The 15,656-nt window shown below is 44.5% G+C and overlaps 1 pseudogene; it reads right to left on the bottom strand.

Annotated features, from left to right (window-relative positions):
* Positions 1-8,331: 8,331 nt before the first annotated feature.
* Positions 8,332-8,450, bottom strand: LOC136657929 (5S ribosomal RNA; annotated as a pseudogene).
* Positions 8,451-15,656: the final 7,206 nt, after the last annotated feature.

Below are 15,656 nucleotides of genomic sequence, written 5' to 3'. Positions count from 1 at the left end.
GCACCAATGCTATGGAACTCCCTTCCCCTTGACTTGAGAATGGCTCCCTCTCTTGAGACTTTTCGGCAAGACCTGAAGACCTGTTTGTTTAAACAAGCCTTCTGAGTTTGTGGCCTTTTTTAACTTCTTTTCTATATCTTTTTAGTATTTTTACAGGCCTGATTCCTCTATGATTTGCTGCGTTTTGCTCTTTTTATCTGACTTTTTATCTGACTACTGTTTTTATGGGTATCTGTTAATGTGTTTTAATATGTTTTTATTGCGGTTAAATTATGTTTTTAATCTGTTTTTAATATGTTGTAAGCCGCCCTGGGTCCTTTCGGGGAGAAGGGCAGGATATAAATAAAGTTTGATGATGATGATGATGATGATGATGATTCACTGATGATATGAACAGTGCCTTTTCTTCAAGTCACTGCAGGGATCCAGAAGTGAATTGAGAGGAGGGGGCAAGTCACTTGTCTGGGGACATCAGTTCCCTCCTGTTTGCTCCTACTGGTTCTCCCTATGGAAATGCCTGAGATTCCCTATAGGGACAATTGCATTCCTGGACTTTCTGAGTGACTGAGAAATGAAATGCAAGCTCTAGGTAGCTACTCATATCTCTCCTTTGCAAAGCCTTGGCTGAGTGGCACAATGCAGAGTTGGTCTTTTATGCTTCCAAACAGCCCCTTTATACCCTTAAAATCAACACACCATCCTTGAAGAGAAATCAGAATGTAAAAAAAGTAATTAAAGATGAATATCAGGCTTCCAAATGGCTGTACGGTGGAAGAACTCACAATGTAAAGCTTCATTCTACAACCAGATCCCGGGGAAGATACAGTGGGGGAAAATATTGTTACGAATAGAGTGGCAACATGTAGGAATTGGCATTTAGGTGAGAATGCGTTTAAAGGAGTGAACTTTACGTAAATGAAATCTCAGCCCCGTCTATGGATCAGCCAGCCAGGTGGTCGCTGCCAAGTGGTAGATTGGAGACTGTTCACAAGAAGAAAGCAGGGGAGAACTGAGACAGTGGTCACGTTTAAAAGTGTCACAGCAGGCTCTCTGTTTTCAAAACAAGATTCACTTTAACTTGCGGAAACTGGAATTGGCGCTTTGACGCCTCGCAAAGATGAGCTGAAACTTTTTCAGAAGTGGAGCACTTCTGGGGGGGGAAAAAAAAAAGACACTCGCTCACATTTATGGCTGGCTTGGAGCACAGCAGGTCAGAAATCATTAGAAGGCCTTGTCGGCGCATACGTACTTTATTTCTCAGTTGCGTACGGCCAGCAAAAGAGCAGCCACTGCAATCAATGAAATGTGACCGGGGGGGGGGGAGAATTATCTCAGGAGCATGTCTTCTCCCCGCATCTAGAAATGCAAGATGATGCACACTCTGGGGTGGGGGAGGTTGCAGGATTTTAGTTGTTTATTTCTGATATATCCCCAACCCCCCCCCAGGTTAAAAATCTCTCAGGGCATACAAAATTAAGACACACAGACAAAAATAATAAGGGCCTGATCCTATTTTGGCTTTAAGCGTAAGTCCTCTTATGGCTGCCACAGAAGGTGACATACCAATCAGCTCAACCTGCTGATGGTTTTTTCCCTTTGCTTATAGGAAAGTGTAATTAGACCACTAACCCGAGGGGGTTAGCGATAGGCATCTGGGACCGGCATATCCCAGTGATAGGATTGGGCCCTATGCCGGCGGACAGCAAGATCCACCAGCATATACTGTGGTTTGTCATCATGGCCACCTCTCCAAAGGTCTGTGGAGCTCGGCTGCCTGTGTAAAGGCTGGGAGGCCACATAATAGCAGTGGCACCTTGCAGATTTGCCATTGACTGAGGTATGTTGGCCTATATCCTTTTAACGTTCTTGCTGCTTCCTGTTAACACTCTTACCGTGCCGCTCTAGAGTGCAGGCAGCCTGCCTGCATGTCGCAGTCCTATTCTATCCTCTATAAAAGCAAGAAACATGCCTGCTTGGTAATGAAGAAAATGGAAGTAATGAGTGGGGATGGAGCACAGAGAGCCACGGAGAACTGAAACCACAGATACTGGATCCGTGGATTTGGGGGGATGCCTGTATTTGTTTAACGTGAAATGTGAAGGCTGTTCCTTCTTCCAAGCACCAGGATTCTGCGTTCCTTATCACATTTCTGGTACTCTAGCCCACCATCATTTTATTATTTTTTATTATTATTATTTTACTAATTTGTACCCCGCCTTTTTGCCCAACGGGCACACAAGGCGGCTCACAACATTTTAAAAAATACAACATTAAAAACAATTATTAAAAACAATTTACAATAGTTAAAAAAATCTAAAAACAAACAAACAAACAAACCCCGTGGATTTTCATATAAAAAGCAAGAACGCCAGCCAGCCTGTCAACAATTAAAAGCTTTTTGAAATAAAAAGGTCTTCAGTCCACGCTGAAACGTTAGCAACGAGGGAGAAGTTCTCAGTTCTAAGGGGAGGGTATTCCACAGTTCGGGGGCCACCACCGAGAAGGCCCTCTTCCTGGCCGCCGCCCCTCTCACATCTCTTAGTGGCGGCATAGTCAAAAGGGCCCCCCCAGATGATCTAAGAGCACGGGCAGGATTGTAGGGAAGGAGGCGGTCCCTCAAATACCCCGGCCCTGAGCCGTAAAGGGCTCTCCTTTTCATCCTCCTCTCCTTTTCTTCTGCCCCGTTCCCTTCTTCCTTTTCAAATTCAGGGAGCAGAAAGAGCAGTGAGGGTGGCAGCTGGTGTGCTGCCAAGGAATGGAGTGGAGAGGACAGCATTTGGTCCGCTATATGAGATGCCAGCACTAGAAGCTTTGCTCTCTTTCTTTCTTGGACTTTAAACAATGGGTCACCCCCCACTGTGATCAGAATATACAGAATATACAGCAAACACAAGTTTCTTGAGCAATGTGAAAAAAAATCAAGCACAACATTCACTAGTAATCTGTTAAGCAAACATATAACAACACATTTGAAGAGTCTTGTAGGCTTTGTCAATTACTCACCCTTGAAGGTTGTCGTGCTGTATAAATGGCTAAACTCTGGCTTCCTTGTTGCTGCAAAGCCTTCGCAAACCTTCCAATTATTTTGTCTGTAAGCAGAAATATAGAATAGTTTACTACCAACATCATTGATCTAAGAAATCTTGGGGGATAATACACGCAAGGCCCTAGAGAATGGGCCTCAGAATGTCTGGTGCAAGGGAGTGGCAAGAGGATGCAGGTCCCTTGTTATCTGGTGTGCTCCCTGGGGCATTTGGTGGGCCGCTGTGAGATACAGGAAGCTGGACTAGATGGGCCTATGGCCTGATCCAGTGGGGATCAAGGTATGATGACATGTCATGCATACAGGCTGCAACCACATAATACTTTCAGGGGAGTAGACTGTGTTGAACAAAACGGGACTTGCTTCTGAGTAGGCACACAAAGGCTTTTTCTGACAGTGAAGTGATGCAATTCCTGCTTTACTGGGTGGCCAAATACTGATGTTTTAAATCATGTGGGCTTTTTACTGTGCTGCTATCAACTGGTGCACAGAAGTACTGACAGTTCTGCATTAAACTGTCCACATTGCGCATTCATAGCCATGCGTCGAAAAATTGGGGCTGGCGAAGCAATTGCATGAACTGCTTGACAGCCCAATCCTGTCCACACTTTCCTGGGTGCAAGCCCATTGGCTCTAATGGGACTTACTTCTGAGTAGACATGCATAGGATTTGGCTGTCACTCTTGGGGTTGTCATTCTTGGGATTTGGGGTTGAATCTGAGCATCCAGATTCAACCCCCACAAGACCAATTGGCATTCTATGCACCCTAAGTTGTGAATATTTACAGTTATTACAGGTCTATACTGGTACTGGGGCTATACTTTCCCCTGGGGGCTGGGGATAAGAATAGGCCCTCAGTTTGGTTGTACTTGTCGTAAGAGGAGACTAAACAGCCACTGGGTAGATGGGACTCGTCAACCTGGGAAGGCAGCTCACCTGAGAGAAGGAAAACTCTGATCCCAAACCTCCACTGCCTTGTGGCTACGTCTGGTTATGGAAAAGGCTTCAGGAGTCAACCTCGAGGCAAAATCCAGAGCCGGAGTCCCTGAGGCAGTTCATGGCTGAACACAGTCACGTTCTGGCAACTCCTGCGACGCTGCTGGAACCAGCCGTATTGGCCTCTGCCTTTCCATTGGACTATTTCAGCGACGTGGACAGGGGGGATTTGCTGCATGGGTAACAGCTTATCCTCCATACCTACTTTACCCAGGCTTCGCGCACTGGAGAGGACATTCTGTTCCAGAACCACCATTCAGAGCGTGACACCATAGTCTTCCGAGACTGCAGGATGCCAACCTATACTGGTACTCCAAAATATTGCTTAATGGATATTTTTTTTTATTCCTGCCTTGATATCTAGGGGACCTTAGTGGCCTGCATACATGCTGAGCAGAATCAGGTTAAAAAAATGACTCCAACCCTTTCATTAGAAGACTTATTTGTGAGTAACACAAATATGTCTTCTAATGAAAGGGTTGGAGTCATTTTTTGACTTGGGTTGTGGGTTGGAGTACCACAAATATTATCAAATCATGTAATGTGTGACCTGCACTGTCAAGAACCTCATTTTGGACATGCTACTAAGAAAGTATAAAATGTCATAGATGAACAAGATGTAAGTTTGGGACAAATAAATGGTCTTGATAACCATCAACTGATGTCTTGATAACATCAATACAGGCATACTCCTGTATTTTCCCTACCTTTTTAAAGGGCATCTGCGGATGCAGAACTACGGATAACTGAAACAGTGGATGCTGAATCTGCAGAAACCGGGGTACGCCTGTATTAGGGATTATTTTGTGTTTTCTTGTCCTAAGAACTTTCTAGGGCATGAATGATTTTGAAGTCAGGCCAACACTGTGACTTTTTTATTCATCTAGATGGAACAGAGCATGACAAAGGTGTTCAATTCCTTTCTCTCAATGCATAATATAAATAATATATGTTGTTCACCTTCCTTGGATCTCTGAAGCCACTTCTTTTAATGTCTTACATCACAGGTCCCTCAGGTACAAGGACACATCTGTCCTTTATTTTAAAAGACAGTTACGTGTCTTGAGTTCATAATATGAATCAGAAATTTTAAATTAAGTACCATACCATCCTCTGTGGGCCAATGATGCCAGTGGGATTTTATTTGCACACTCTGTCTGCAACCATCCACACTTAGGATCAAACTAGAAGCACTCTGAGAGTTTTGCTATTTGGGGGTGAACATCAGGGGCATAAAATGGGTAAAATGCAGCATAATTTTTTTTGGGGGGGGAAGCTCTTTAGTATTTTACTCCCATTATGTTCCAATTCCAATTCCAATTCCAATTATGCTCCATCACACACTACTTTTAATGGGAGAAAAAAGTTTTCCTTGGTTTTCAACAAAAACTTTTTTCCATTAAAAATAGCACATGGGGTGACCGGGAATGAACAGGATTGGAACCAGTGTGAGGTCAAATACTAAAGCTCCCCTCCATGCACTGTGGTTTTAGCCCCCTTTGTGATATTCACAAATACTTTTAAAATTCAGGGTCACTTTACATGTTTAGTTGCAATATCTTGTTTAACATAGGGAATAAACCCCATTGAACTCTATGGGACTTACTTCTGCAGACATAGATAAGCTTGGAGTATAACCCCGATCCAGTACTGTTGTACTGCATGCAATTACAAAGGGTGTTAATTTGCATTCATGTTGCAAAGTGGATGGGGGACACTGATTCAGAGTCTGCAATGCAATACAAATTAATCTGGATTTGTTTTGTACCCGTGATTCCTGTTTTAGGAAGAGAGTTTACATTAAACCTGTACTGTAATGTAATGTACACATGTAATGTACAATGACTTCCTTGGCTTGACTGAGGCCATGATCAACAACCCATCGGTTGTACGCTGCTTACCATTTTCCATGAACGTCTTTTGGGTGGAAAGTTCATTTCTTCTAATTGGGAAATCAGAAATGAAACATTAAAATATTGCCAGGAGACAATACTGAAATAGCTTCCTGCTTGCAAACACTGTAAGCATTTTTGTTGGTTTGTTTAAGGACTGTGGCTTTGATAGACAAAATCATATTCTAGACAGAAGCATCCAGTATTCAAGAGGAAACAACAAAACTGAATTTAATTTGAAAAGGTAGGAATAATTGCTTTATCTTAAGAGCAGGATATCGTAATTGCAGTATCAAAACAACTCTGGCCGTCATTTTCAAATGTCAGTGGACGGTTTTGTTAAACCTTAAACACAACATGTGTAGAGTCTGCAAAATGGAGAATACAAAAAGGGTGTGAATCCCCAAAGTGCTTTCCAAATGAGCTTGTTTGTTACAGGTTGAATCTTGTTGTTTGGGGGGGGGGGGGTTTCTATTCCCAGAACTCACGTGGATGGCAAAAATTGCAAATCTGTTTACAAACAATGTCCATTTGGTAAGCGATTTAAAAACAGCCTTGCTGACCTTTGTGATGGAAGACAGAGTCATTAGATAGATAGATAGATAGATAGATAGATAGATAGATAGATAGATAGATAGATAGATAGATACTTCATTGTCATTGTACCAGGTACAATGGTACAAAATTTCAACGCACGCCAAGACACAATCATACAATAGGCAGACAATCCATCAATCAGTCTCTCTCCAGGTGCTTAGAAAGGCTTCACTCCGAGCCAGCGATCCCCTCCCTTCACCCAGAGCATAGTGCTGGGAAAGAATGCGAAGTGATTATCTTTCTTTCACATGCTCAGGGGGAAGGGAGGAGTCACTTGCCTTGGAGTGAAGCTGTTCTAAGTGCCTGGAGAGAGAATGATTGATGAATTGTCAGCTGGCAGCCCTCTCTGCCAGCCGCATTAAGGAGGCTATTGTAAAACAACTTTTTTCCTTTAATTTAAAGGGCCCTTCTGATCGCATTGAGATAAAACCGTGGGTGAATTTGGTTATACCTGTATTTGCAATTATTTATGGTCCAACAGATCAAATGGTTTCAGGGCTCTTGAGAAAATGCAATTAAAAGCTGGTTAGAAACCAACCCAGTGATGGTTAAACTGACAGCAGAAGAAACTGTCATTGGATAAGACCGATGATCAGATCCTTTTCAGTCACAATAATTCATCACAGGGATACTCAACCTGTATTATGCAAGGAAGTCACAAACACTTAGTATATCAGTACAAGGCAAAAGTTCTCATCTTTGTGGCATCCCATACCTCGTGACTGGTTGCAGGTTTATCACAGTGACATGGGGCTGGGATGTATTTCCCATTAGCTGTGATACATCCAAGTCATCTGCATTCTGGAAGGTGCTGTACAAAGTCTTCTGAAAGGAAGTTGAAAGGTGACTGACAGCATGGCAGTCAACAGCAGGCAAAACTAAAGAAGACGATGAAGTCTCAAGAAGTTCCTGCAATAAGTACAAAGAACAGTTAATTATGAAGTGACTGATTAGAGCAGGGTGATTGCTTTTTATACTCTGTTCGGCTTGATTACGGCCTTTTATAGTCTCCATTATGCAAAACGAAACTCTGTTATCGTCAATGAGAACCTGACATGCAATTTCATCTCATAAACAACCCAGTAATGATCATCATCAAGCCTAGCGATGTTCCAAGTGGTCATAATTTTCTGCATGTTTTGGAAAACATTCATCTTTGTGTGTATGTGTGAAATTGGCTGTTTTGCAACCGACTTAGAGAGTGTGATGGAAAAATTCAGTGTTTTGACTAAGTGGAAAATAAATATTTTTTTAGATTCTCTGATTGCTTCAAATGATCCTCCCCGGGATGTGCCAGCGCAGCTGCTCCACACATACACGCTCATCTTTGGCTCATCTCGCGACGCCCCAGTTTGAAAATCCCTGGTCCCTTTCCCTTTAAGGGGCGGGGGCAGCGTGGAGGCAGGGAGGAGGCAGCGACGTGATCCCCAGGATCGCGTCACTCAGGGGGCTGCAGGGGCTTGGACGCACTTACCAGAGCCTCCTGCAGCCTCCTGGGGGTGCAGGGAGCCCTGTGTGACTGTCTGCGGGGCTCCCCGAAGCTTAAGAAGTGAAAGTGGAGCGATCGTGCTCCACTTCCGGTGTTGTAGAGGTGAGGCGCGATCGCTCCACTTTCACTTTCTAAGCTTCCGGGAGCACTGCAGACAGTCGGGCCCACACTGTCTGCAACCCCCCCCCCCCGAGCAACGCCACTGTGCACATGCTAGAAGTAACTGTCAAGTTCCATTCTCAGCCTTCACCAGAGTCAAATATTCAATTATACCGAATAGACATTTCTTTTGGAATCCTGTCTAGACATAAAATGCCTACGGCACCCGGTATTCTCAGGAGGTCTCCCATCCAAGTACTAACGAGGCCTGACCCTGCTTAGCTTCTGAGATCAGACAAGATTAGGCACATTTAGGGTAGTATGGCCATAGATGCCTAAAAAAGGTTGAATGAATGAACGAACGAACACAAAATGCCATGATGCCTCTTTATCATGCTGCCAAACCTTTGGCAGAACATCAGCTCTTCCTTCCTTGGCCATTTGCCCCATTATGAAGCACATAGTTACTGCCCGGTTAATTGTACCAAGGGAATGAATGCCTTTACCAACATAACTGCTTTGAGTCAGTAATTGTATACTACCGAAGTACCAATCACTGTTCATATGTATTGCAATAGATCTTTGAAAGGTAATACTGGTGGGTAATGAAACAGCTCTAACTGAAAGGCATCTATAGCTGCTAGTCTCCCTTCAGCTGCAACCAGCATCGATTTCAGCCAAGGATGCAATCAAGTCTCGTTGGAACATTTTTGCTGATGACTTTTATGGGCCAAGAGATCTTCTCAAAAGAAGCACCACTGTCCAGTTAAGGGCACAATCCCAACCCCTTGTGTCAGTGCTTTCCAGCACTGACTTAAGGGCAATGCAGCTCCGAAGTATGGGAGCAAACATTCCCTGACTCTGAGGAGGCCTCCGTGAGTGACACCCAACTGCAGGATGCAGCACACGTCCCATTGGCACCGCTTTGCCAGTGCTGGAAAGTACTGACATGAGGGGTTAGGATAATAATAATAATAATAATAATAATAATAATAATAATAATAATAATAATAAACTTTATTTCTATCCCGCCCTTCTCCCTGAAGGGACCCAGGGCGGCTTACAACATACTATTAAAAACAGATTAAAACATAATTTAACAACAGATAAAAACATATTAAAAACACATTAACAGAAACCATAAAAACAGTAGTCAGATAAAAGTCAGAATAAAAAGAGCATAAAACAGCAGTTCTTAGAGGAATCAGGCCTGTAAAAAACAACTAAAAGATGTATAAAAGATGTTAAAAAGGCCATGAAGTCAGAAGGCTTGTTTAAACAGCAGAGTCTTCAGGCCTTGCCAAAAAGTCTCAGGATTCTCAGAAAGTCTCAGAAAGTCTCGCCGAAAAGAATCAGGATTGCGCCCTGATTCTTTTGAATATGAAAGCTTATCTGTGAAAGTCACATTCTGGATTCATTTTAGTATGGAAGATTACTTGGATGAAATCAGCCCATGAGCTAACAAAATTAAAATGCCCAGGGCCGCCATCGAGCTAAAGAACTGTGATCATGATAGCAGACCATTAATTGGTGGAATTTTTAATGCACTTACCCTGCCTTGGTTCACAGTGTAATAACCTCGTATCACATTTTCTAAATTTTATCTCCCTTTCTAATGTTAACAACTCATTACACGCTGTTTCTTTGCTGTTACAGTGCTACGTTTTTGCTCTCCCTACTCTTGCATCTTGCTTCCTCTTCTCTCCCTCCATTTCCCTTAGCTTTTCATGTGTGTTTCGGATTGCTGAGATATTTTCCGACCGCCTATCAGCGCAATCCTAGGCATGTCTACTCAGAAGTAAGTTCCACTGTGTTCAATGGGGCTTACTCTAAGGCAGCGATTCTCACATTTCACACCAGGACCCACTTTTTAGAATGAACATCTATCAGGACCCACCGGAAGTGATGTCATGACCAGAAATGACATAATCAAGCAGGAACATTTTTAACAATCCTAGGCTGCAATCCTACCCACACTTACCCAGGAGTAAGTTCCATTTACTATCATTGTTAAAAGAATATACATAGTAGCTTGTTAAAAGTACAGGCCTGTCACATTTCCCCAAATGCAGTCACATACCATGGGAGCATCAAGTCTAATATATTAAAAATAAAATATCGAAATGAATGGGGACCCACCTGAAACTGGCTCGCAACCCACCTAGTGGGTCCCGACCCACAGTTTGTGAAACACTGCTCTAAGGAAAGTGTGTATAAGACTGTAGCCTATGTTTCCTTATGTTGCTAATTTCAAAAGAAGAAGCCCTTGCCATTCACTGTCACCTTCTTGAGTTGGCCAATTAACACGGTTGAGAAAGGAATCTTTGGAAAGCTGATAATAGTGCAAAAAAACAAACAAACCCTACTGCCGTGTTGGCCATAGGACAACATGACCATGCAATTCTCAACAGGTAGAACCCCTCATTACTCACAGGATGGCTCATCATGTAGCTAAGGGATGGGCAAAAGGTCATTTTGGAGATGCCATAGCTTTGATGGCCATCAGAGCTCCTGAATCTTCTGCCCCCATGCTGCAATGGTTTGATTTTTTTTTCTCTAGTGTCCTCCCTGCTCATGGAAATCCACGTTCAAAACCCAGCTCAGACATTATTGGAAGATTGAGCAGAATGTACTACTGAGGAAGGGTGTGTGTGTGTGTGTGTGTGTGTGTGTGTGTGTGTGTGTGTGTGTGTGTGTGTGTAAAAGAGCCAGGGGGGTGTAGTGGTTTGGGAGGTGGACTCATACCTGGAAGACCGAGATTCAAATCCCACCTCAGCCATGAAGCTTCCTGGGTGACCTTGGGCCAGTCACTTTCTCACTACCTCACAGGGTGTTTGTGAGGAAAAAAGGAGGGGAGCAGTCATGTACACCACCCTGAACTCCCGGAAGAAGGGTGGTATAAAAATGTGATAAATAAATAAAACCAACAAAAAAATTGCATTACAGAGAGCCCTTGGTATCAGCTGGGATCCGTTCCAGGAACAGATTTCTGTGGATAATCTATGTTTAAGAAGAACCCTGCTGCATCAGGCCATAGGCCCATCGAGTCCTGCTTCCTCTAACTCACAGCGGCCCACCAAATGCCTCAGGGAGTACAAGAGACCCGCAATCTGGTGCCATCCCTTGCATCTGGCCTTCTGAGGTAACTGTGGTCAGCCCTCACAGGACCTCTGAATGTGATCGGAAGTGACTTCCAATCATGTGGAGGTCCTTGAGACCCTCCAGCCATGAGGTCAGCACCCACATTTTCAAATCCATGTGTGCAGAACCTGCAAATAAGAAGTGCCCACTGTAATTTGTTAATTATTTTGCAACTGGTTCCACCACTCCCACTGCCATTTTTTTGCTTTTTATATGCTTTTGCACTCATTGCTCTGAAACTTCTGGCAAAAAAAGAAAGTAGCTCCTTGAAACCTCAAGTCCACCCAGCCCTGACCTCCTAAGGCCTGTACTACACAGACTATTTTTAGCTTGGTATGGGTGGTGAATAATGAGATGCTGGTGGCCACGTAGAAGACACAGCATGGCCTCTGCTTGAAGTAAATGGCTTGGCCATCTTGGAGTGCCACTGACACATTTGTGGTTCACCCAGGCACTACCAACATGGAGGGAGAGAAAAGTTTGGTTTGGTTTTTGTCCCATGAGAAGCCATTCCACACCCTGCTGCAGTGCACAGTGGAGGCAGAAGTGTAGGTAATGTCTCTTGACCATGTTCAGCAAGGAAGATCTGAGCACAAATCTGATGCTGATTTGAAGGTCCATCTGCATCAGAGTGGCAGTGGCATAGCTAAGGCGGGGCAGGGGGGTACATTGCCCTAGGCACCACACCTAGGGGGGTGCCGAACAAGCCAACATAGCCAAGGTACCTTTAGAAGTTTCTTGTGCCCCCACCATGACCACCTGACTTTGCTCAGAACAAAACTTCTACCATGCCTGGGAGGGTGCCTAAAAAAGTAATTTAGAATAAATAGTTTCTTGTTCACCCCACCACAACCGGGACCTGATTTGCAACCAGTCTTGTTCACAAGGGCAGTTATCTAAGTGTCACTGGACCTGGACCTAATGGATATGTCTTTGGATGTAGATAAGCAGGTGCATCCCATCTAGATCCTCTAGCCCCACAAGTACATTGGTGCCTCTTTTTTACCTATATCAAAGCAATTGACAGAATCTGATTTAAGCGTTCATTTTCTTGAACACTGATTCATGAGCATCATTTGTTAAAAGTAAATCAAAGTACCATCTGTTTCCTCTTAAATAATAGTTGTTTGAGCATCATCATGGAAAGCCAGTGGATAATTGGCACGGCTTCTGTTCTTGAAGCAGTTGGTTTCTATTGCTTATTATTCAGCCTTCAAATTTATACCACATGCCCTATTGCTGGACTGAGAAGCCATAAACTACTCACTCCTTTAACTCCAGTGAGAAGTATATGACTTAATCAATAAAAGTATTCATCTAAGCGTGACAGAATCTCCTGAAATGAACCAGCCCTGGGCAGATGAGACAGGGTGTAGTGACTCCTACACTGGAAAAATGCAATGTAACATGCGGTTTCTCATGGTTATCAATTAAATTGCTTCATAAGATTTGACCTGCTGATGTTTCATGGGTAGTCCAATCCTAACTTGGTTTTGAGCCAGCACAGATCTCCATGCACTGGCTCTGAGTGTCATGTGCTTACTCAGGAGCTGCCTGGGCTGGTGTGGAGGCCCACGTCAGCTTGGCCAGGCTGGAGCCAGACCTTGCACCGGATGGCACAGCTGGGAGGGAGAGGGTGGCAGGAGGGCGATTTGGAGGCAGGGAGGGAGCATTTCTGGGTGAAAAGGGGAGAGGATAGGACTGGAAGTGGGGTGGAATTGGTCGCAGCAATGCATGCTCTTTCCTAACCCGCCTCCCAGCCTGCCCGGCATTGCACCGGGCTTCTCTGATTTGTTCCAGCTAACTAGCTGACACAGATCTGAATAGCCCCATAGGGAAGCATTACTGGGGCATTACTCGGTGCAAGGGGGAAAATATTGCTTAACCCTGAGGTGTCCTCCAGCCCAGGGGTGCCCAAACCCCGGCCCTGGGGCCACTTGCGGCCCTCGAGGCCTCTCAATGCAGCCCTCAGGGAGCCCCCAGTCTCCAATGAGCCTCTGGCCCTCTGGAGATTTGTTGGAGCCCTCACTGGCCCGACGCAACTGCTCTTAGCATGAGAGTGACTGTTTGACCTCTTGCGTGAGCTGTATGATGAGGGCTCCCTCCACTGCTTGCTGTTTCATGACTGCGATGCAGCAGCGGCAGCAAAGGAAAGGCCAGCCTTGCTCTGTGCAAGGCCTTTTATAGGCCTTGAGCTATTGCAAGACCTTCATTCATTCATATAAGTTCATCTTTAACATATTCATTTATGTAAATTTATTCAAATTTTAAATGTAAATTAATTCCTTTTTTTTTGCCTGGCCCCCGACACAGTGTCAGAGAGACGATGTGGCCCTCCTGCCAAAAACTTTGACATCCCTGCTCCAGCCTATTCCTAATCTGTGTAGGATACAGCGCAGGCCATGTACGTAGAATGGCTGTACTGGCACACATTAGGTTTGCGCTATGAGCTTCTTGATGATGTACCAAGTGGGGCTAGTAATAAATGACCTGATTTTTTCTCTGTTTTGAAGGTTATTTTTCTGTCTTTTTGGACACTTCTAACCCCCCCCCCCTCCAGGAGCTCCTGCGCAGGTTCATGAGCCTCAAAAGATGCCAGGGCATCCTTCTGCAAACAGGTTTTGGCCACTGTCAGTCTTAAGCTCCACAACTAGTGAGCACATGGCTGTGTGGATTTGGGAACATTCTTGACTGTCTGGCATGGCTCTCCCACGATTGGCAGGGACCTCCCACTGGGCAACCAAAATAGTCTATCTAGGTTAAGGAGTGGGATGGAAAAGCCAAGTGGGTTCCACTTCTCCAGTCCAGTAACTGGATAACATCATCCAGCTAAGGATTTTTAAACCCGAGCACACAGGAAGCTTGGTCTGCTCTTCCCAGTTCTGCCATGGAGATCTAATGCTGGCACATGGAAACAGAGGCATAACTAGGATGGAGACTGAGGGCTACCTGCCCTGGGTGCCACGCCCATGACTGCCCCTCGGTCTCTGCCCTAGTTACAGATGAGGTGCTAGCAGCTTCGCACCCCTATTCCTTCTCCTGTGCAAACTCCCCCTTGAAGCGGGCATCCCTTCAAAGGGGAGCCTCCAAAGGAGAGGTAATGGGATAACCTCCTAAACCCAGAGATAAGGAGGGCCGACTTGCGACAGTGAAGAGCATCGTGGAGGGCTGACACCAGGTTACTGGGGGTCTTGGGGCAAAGTTCTGCCCTGGACATCCCATGACACCCCTGTCCAGCCCTGATGATGCATTGGGGGCTACCACTGTCAGTGGTATTGAGGGTTCAAGGGTCATCAGTGAGGTAGTGGGCTTTCTGATAGGAATGACCAGGTCAGACTCTGACATCACGCCTTCCACCATGAAAAGGACTGTTGTGAGTGCTTCTCTTAAGACCTAGGGGCGTTTAAAAAGTTCTAGTGAGAAAATAAACTAATTACAAAGTTTATTTAAAGCTTCAGGGGAAGTGATCCTGCTTCCATCTCTCTTGAAAAGGTACTGAGGAAGCAAAGATTAGGTGTCTGAATGAAAGCTCATTAAAAAAAAAAAGCAGGGAATTCTTTGGCAACCAGCTGAATCCAAATCATTAGCTTCTTTGCTAACCCCTGCTAATTGGGTAAGAGGCACTTTTTCAAGTGGGTGTTCCTTTTTATAGCAGGGGGAGAGTAACTGGCCCACCTCACCCCAGCACTGTCTGTTCCAGTGGCTGTCTGCTGGTATTCTTTTACATCTTTTTAGATTGTGAGCCCTTTTGGGACAGGGAGCCTTTTAGTTATTTGATTTTTCTCTGTAAACCGCTTTGTGAACTTTTAGTTGGAAAGCGGTATATAAATACTGTTAATAATAATAATAATAATAATAATAATAATAATAATAATAATAATAATAATAATAATTTGCCACACTCGTAAACCTGATGTGAAACAATGGACTAGTTTGCACGGACATAATTTGCAGGCCACAACCTCCAGTGGTGCCTGAAGCAGCATGAAAAATGCCCAGTAGAAAACCCAGTCCCCCTCCCCCCCACTCTTCTGGCTTCAAAGGGAATGAAAGGAGGCTGTGACCCAGTATCCCTTGTTAAGCCTGTGTTATCCCGGAACACAGTGGGAGCCATCAATGGGAAAAAAGAAGCTGCTAAGGAAACTAGCCTATAGGATCATATAATATTCATGCACGTAACAAGCACATGGCACAGGGAGACAAGATGAAACGAGAGCTCATGGTACATCTTTCAGCTGTAGGTGAAAGCCTGGCTTTGCAGCTGAAATGACAAGGTATGCATACCACTAGTGCAGTGGTTCTCAAACTTTTGAGCACCGGGACCCACTTTCTAAAATGACACCTATCAGGACCCACCTAGCTTCACGAGACTTCAAAATAAAGGTGATCACGAAAGAA

Source organism: Tiliqua scincoides, chromosome 7, assembly GCF_035046505.1.
Source record: "Tiliqua scincoides isolate rTilSci1 chromosome 7, rTilSci1.hap2, whole genome shotgun sequence".
In the NCBI taxonomy this organism is placed as follows: domain Eukaryota; kingdom Metazoa; phylum Chordata; class Lepidosauria; order Squamata; family Scincidae; genus Tiliqua; species Tiliqua scincoides.
This window is presented reverse-complemented; position numbering and strand designations above follow the sequence as displayed.